Source organism: Octodon degus, unplaced genomic scaffold (genome assembly GCF_000260255.1).
Source record: "Octodon degus isolate 3935 unplaced genomic scaffold, OctDeg1.0 scaffold00130, whole genome shotgun sequence".
NCBI classification, from domain to species: domain Eukaryota; kingdom Metazoa; phylum Chordata; class Mammalia; order Rodentia; family Octodontidae; genus Octodon; species Octodon degus.
In genome coordinates this window covers 2,270,180-2,276,327 of record NW_004524706.1, presented here as the reverse complement: position 1 = coordinate 2,276,327, position 6,148 = coordinate 2,270,180, and the positions used below count along the sequence as shown (strand labels likewise).

At 42.1% G+C, this 6,148-nt stretch overlaps 1 pseudogene; it reads left to right on the top strand.

Annotated features, from left to right (window-relative positions):
* The first annotated feature begins 2,680 nt into the window (after nucleotides 1-2,680).
* On the top strand, nucleotides 2,681-4,195 carry LOC101566610 (annotated as a pseudogene).
* The last annotated feature ends 1,953 nt before the right edge of the window (nucleotides 4,196-6,148 follow it).

Genomic DNA, 6,148 nt, shown 5'->3' with positions numbered 1-6,148 from the left:
GATTTTTACATTAGTGACTTTAGAGACAGCAAAAGTCCTTCCTAATAGGTGTCTACTAGAAGATTATACACCAGGATATTGACATTGCATACGTCAGAAGAGATGTCATAACAGAGCCCACTTAAGGAAGCTACAATTTATAATTAAGTTATAGGAGACCCTTCGAGTTAACTCAGTTATTTAAATGCCTGGCTGGGGCAAACCCAGTCAGGCACAGGGGACCATGGTTTGATTCCCAGCTTCCCATGCCTTCCTTATCAGACCTGCCCTTAAGGCAGCCTGAGTCAGCCAAAAAAACAAAAAAAAGCCCAAAAACCCTATAAATAAGTTATAATTTATAAATCTTTCTATTGTATGCTTCATTTGTTATAGTTAGCATGCATTATAATTATAATTATTGTTATTTTTATGCATTTGGTACAGAATCTCACTATACAGCTCAGACTCGTAGTGATCCTCCTGTTTCCAGCCTCCCCAGTGTTGGGATTACAGGCATGGGCCACCATGCCCAGCCTCTGCGGCCAGCTCAGTGTGCCCAGGGGTGGGGCTGGCATGGCATGTAGTGCTGGGGATTGAACCCTGATCCCTGCACTTGCCTAAGCAAGCCATTAGTTCACTGAGCTATCTCACTTTGTAATTGGAAAAACATTCTGTAAACAAACTGAATATAAAAGTAAAAGGCATATCTGGTTTGATGTAATGTCTTGTTACATGATGTATGGGCTGGTGACATCATGTTGACATCATGATGACAACATCATTAATGTCCCCCAGTGTTTTAAGTGATGGCACAGGACTTGTGTATGGTAACAAGTGGAAGAGCAGCCATTCTTACATATTTGTTTAGTTGGACAATCTATCTTTAAGTGACATTTCACACAGAACCCCAATATATAATACTTATAAGAAGGAAGCTACTCTGGTTGAGAAATTACTGTGATCCTTGGAGCCTCAGAGTACCATAGCTTAGAATCTAGGTCCCAGTGGTACCTTCTGCTAGCATCTTTTGGAAAGACTACCACAGAACTTTTGAGCCATGAGGATCACTGTTTGAAATGTGTTGCCCTGCTGGATGGAATGTGGCATTGAACCCTGGAAAGGATCTATGTTTTTCACCAGCAGGGATTGAAAATTCAGTTAGGGTAAAATCACACTAACTGGAGGTGCAGACTAATGTGTAAACTAGAGAACAGTTTAATAATGGACATAAGAAGTCAACCCATGGTGACTTGTTCTTGTGTCCTCTCATTGGTGTTCTTTGTTTTTGCAGGGTAGGCCTTCAAATTGTGCCATAGAGCTCTTGTCAAACTTTGAGTCAAGCTTCTCTATGAGGAAAAGAACAAGCTTCTCTATGAGGAAAAGAACTAGCCTGATAGGTAGATAGCTCAGGAACTTCATGGGACAGAGAAGACAAGGTCTGGGTGAACACTGTTTCCATGGAAGTTATAGAACTCTATGGGAGTAAATAGGATCACAAGTCCGCTTCTTGTACAGCAATTAATCACTAAGAAGAATATATGCAGTGTATTATTTGTTGAAACTGTACTTCTGATTTGATTTGAAACTGTCTCATTGCTATCTGTTTATCAATAAAACTTTGAAAAAAAAAAGAACTCTATGGGATGGGGACAGGGGGCAAGGCGTCTTTAGCTTGAGGTGTCCTAACACTCTGAGTCACCTATGCTTCATTGCTGGCATCCTGTTCCAGTGAGACAGGGATGGAACCTAGAGCAAGGCCTGAAGGCTAAAAGAACTTGAGGGCACCAAGGGTCTAGATTAATGCCCCCACATAGACTTTAAAGCCCTTGTCACATTAGGAGTTCCCCGAGGCCATCACTGTCTCCATCATGGTTATATGCGCATGCTGCAGCTGGGCTTGGGTCTCTGTCACCAAATGAACAGGCAGTCTGGTCTTCTGTGTGTCCTCCTGTGATACCCAGTATAGTGTTTAATACGGAGGGCAGTGCTCTCTGAATGCAATTGAATGACTCTGCTTTCTTAGCTATTTTGTTCTACTATAAAAATATACCATGGACTGGGTGCTTTATAAAGAATACAAACTTAATACCTCACAGTTCTGGAGTCTGGAAAGTTTAAGGCCAAAACTTTTTAAAACCTCACAGGAGGTTTTAAACCTCCTGTGTGTAGGTTTGGTTGTTTGTGAAGGCTGTCGTCTGCTTCCAAGATGGCACCCTGAAGGCTTCATCATCCAGAGAAGAGGATCATGGGAGGACAGAAAGTCAAGAGGAATAAACTTCTTCTGTCAAATCCTTTTTTAAGGGCACCTAATCTCATTCATGAGGGCTCCACCATCATCATATCATCACCTCCCCAAGACCTTGCCTCTTAATACTGTTACATGATGATTACATTTCTTTTTTCCCCCCTACCTGATGATTACATTTCAACATCTGAATTTCAGAGGGGAAACATTGAAATCAGAGTACCCTTCTTCTGTTACCCATAATTCCAGGTTCCCCATCTAAGGTAAGGGTTGGATCCTGGATCCTTGGTTTTAGTCTTCAGGACCTCTGGACATGGGGTGGGGACATAATGACTTAGAAATACCTTAACTCTTCACACACATAGTTTTCATCAAGCAACCCAAATGCCACCTTAGAGCCCAACTATTCCCTGGGAAATGGAACCAAGAATGGGAGAGACTCAGAAAGGAGAGGGCATGGGTAGCCCTGGCTGTGCGTACGGGTCTCTCTCTTGACTAACTCTGAGGGGCATATAGTGAACTAGGCAGCCACTGCCAGCTCTGAGCTTGGGGTCTGCTCAGGGAGTATCTGCAATAAGCTTAAAAACGTGTACTCGTGCCTCCTCTTTTGTTTTCTCCTCCTCCTCCTCCCCCTTCCCTCCCTCTCCCTGTCCTCTAGTCTAGAGTCTCCAGAGAAACAGAATACAGTAAAACTGTGGTTTGTGGAAAGCGGCGAGTGCGTGAGGGTTTCCAGGAGCGCCGTGTGGAGCTGCGTGCTGGGGCACCTTGAGTGCAGTGGTGTTCTCCGGCCCCGCTACCCTCATTCAGTCTCTGAACCTGCTGGAAGATGCGCAGTTCCAGAAGGAGGTGGCTCATGTTGGGCGTCGCGTGACCCAGCAAAAAAAGCAAGAACTTACACCCAGAGTAATCTTTGAGGGATACCTACCTCCGGTACTTTTTGAATCCCAGATCAAAGCATGTTTCTCCTAGTTTGGCAGTATCATGAGATTCAGACTGTCCAGAAGTAAAAGGACAGGAAATAGCAGAGGCTCTGCCTTTGTGGAATTTCAGCCTGAAGATGTGGCTCAGATAGTAGCTGAAATGATGAACAACTACCTCTTCGGCGACAGATGCCTGGTTTGTTTTTTTATGCACCAGAAAAGGTACATAAAGATCTTTTTAAAGGCTGGCAAGGGCTAGTGAGATAGCTTAGTGGTCTAAAGTGCCTGCTTAGGCAGGTTTAGGCGGGTGCAGTGGACCACAGTTCTATCCCCAGCACCCCACATACCATGCCAACCCCTCCCTCAAGGCAGGGCTGAACCGGCCAAAACAAAACAAAACAAAACAAAACCAAAAACAAAAAAGGCTGGCAAGTTCCAGTTCATCATCCAATATACCTGGCAGTGAAACGATATAATCATAATTGGACACCACTACAAAAGTTACATATGGAAGATTGGTTTAAGAAGAAAAAAATTAGGAAAAAATTAATTGCAAGAGGAATTGATTATGATTTTTCCTTCATTAGTTTTATCTACTAAGAAAAAAGAAGTTTTGGACAAAAAAAAAAAAAAAAAAAAAAAAAAAAAAAAAAAAGAAAAAAGAAAAAAAAGAGGTCTCCACCAAAAAGTAAAAGGCTCCAGGCATACTTAAGAAAAAGAAGAAAAGGGTTTCCAAAGGCTCTCCCGTAACTCCTGACAAGACTGTAGATAGCCAGAGAGCCACACCAGCTTGTACACCAGCATTTTTGGAGAAACAAAAATCTGAAGTTGTTGAAATGAATAATGATAAAGATGATGAAATAGTGACCGGGGAGATGGATCAGTAGAATAAGCGCTTGCCTGAGTCCAATCCCCGGTTCTGCCAAAAAAAAAAAAAGATGATGAAATAGTCTTCAAACTGCCTGCGTCCAGTATAAAAGAGATACAAGAGACTCCAACACCCACTCCTTCAAGGAAGAAAAGACAAAGGCGAAGAAAGACCAAACAGTGATTCTGAATGTGTTGTATGCAGTGTATCTTACCAAATAATGTGATTTATTGTAAGAATGACTGCCGTGTCATGCTGGACAAACCAATTCGACCAATAGCAAGACTTTCAGAGGAAAAAGATACTGGTTGTTCAAGGCTAGTAAGGAAAGCAGTCAGTAATTCTGGCTCCTCAGCTCTTGCTGAGATTTCGGGGTACACCACAGTTTGCAGTGGTTGGGCTCACAGTGCCTTTTCCCTGGACCTCAACTTTTCTGATTCATTTCAGCCTCCTTTGGTTTACCCTGCATAAAAGTCAATATTAACTGCAGGTTTAAGTACTCAAGTGTTGGGGCCAGTGAGATGGCTCAGTAGAATAAGTGCTTGCTGGCAAGCACAAGGGCCTGAGTTTAATCCCAGGTTTGGGGGGATGTACTCAAGTGTTGTGACCTTTTGCCACCAACAAATAAAGATCGCTTGACCATTAAAAAAACCAAAAAAACAAAAACCAACCCCTCCCCCCAGAAAATACCCACCTTGGTTTGCAAGCATAATTCATTCTGGAGACATGCTAGTAATCCAAAGCACTTGGAAATCAAAATGCATTTCACTCTCAGAAAAATGGAAACTCAGGTGATTCGTCCTACAACCAAAAAATAAGAACATAAAAATGATTACAATACTGTAATACAACATAAAATAATAAACAAAACACAAAATATAAAGAAAAATAAATACATTAACCTGTAGTTTTATAAACTTTCATGACTGGAGTGAGGAGATAAGAGAGAGGAGGGTTACTGTGTAGGATGACCTTCACTATCACTAGTGGAATCACTGCTGTCTATTGGTTCAGCACAATCTGTTTCTTTCTGTGCGAGTTTAACAAGGAACCTATCCAATGACACTTGCTTTTGCCTTCTTTTGAAGATTTTGTGTAAATGTGACATTGCATTGTGATTAAACAGATTCATCACTCACACACATAGCCCTACTCTGGTGGTGCTTTTCTACAAAAGCTTGCATTATTTCCCACATGTTATGCATCTTCCTAAGGTGTTCTACCTAAACTGAAGGATTTTGTCACCTTTTTCTCCTCCTCTGCAGACAAAAAAATCTCTCTTGCTTTTGAGAGATGTTCACCCACAATCCTGGGAAGGATGGGAGGGAGGGGAGGGAAGGAAGAAGGGAGGGAGGGAGGGAAAGAGAGAGAGAGAGGCCAGAGGGAGAGAGAGAGACCGAGAGAGAGAGAGAGAGAGAGAGAGACAGGCAGGCAGACAGACAGAGACAGAGAGAGAAATGCAGTGAGTCTTGGTGCCAAGTTGGCAAATCCTCCCATTTCTTACTTTTTTTCAGAAGCATCTGGGCTATTCCTGGATCTGCGTGCAGCCCTCTGGATATTAAGATAATTTGTTGCACACATAACTTGGCTGGGTTAGGATTGTGGTTCCCTTGAATATGTCCACAGAGAGCTTGTGGGCACCTCTGCAGAGCAGACGCTCTCTGTCCATCAGCCTGGTCCTTTCTGCATGTACTCAGCCGCTCCTTTATGTCCTTTAGGCAAGTTGTATGTCCTGCAACTGATATTAGCTTCTTTCCCTTTTTAAAAACCAGTGCATGGCTGGGGAGATGGCTCAGTAGGATAAGCGCTTGACTGGCAAATGCAAGGATCTGAGTTCAATCCCCGGTTCTGCCAAAAAAAAAAAAAGAAAGAAAGAAAGAAAGAAAGAAAGAAAGAAAGAAAGAAAGAAAGAAAACAAATGCCATATAAATCAATAATATCAGAATAAGTAAAAAACAAAACAACAACTAAAGACAGGAGATACTGTAGGTAAATATTTCTTAAAAAACCAGTGCATGTTTGTAACATGAAGTAGTGTCCTCAGGTCAATAATTTCTGACATTGCCAGTTAAACAGAAGACTCAATGCTATTATGGGCTACTGGACTCTTTTAGAATATTTTGCTGAGTTTACACA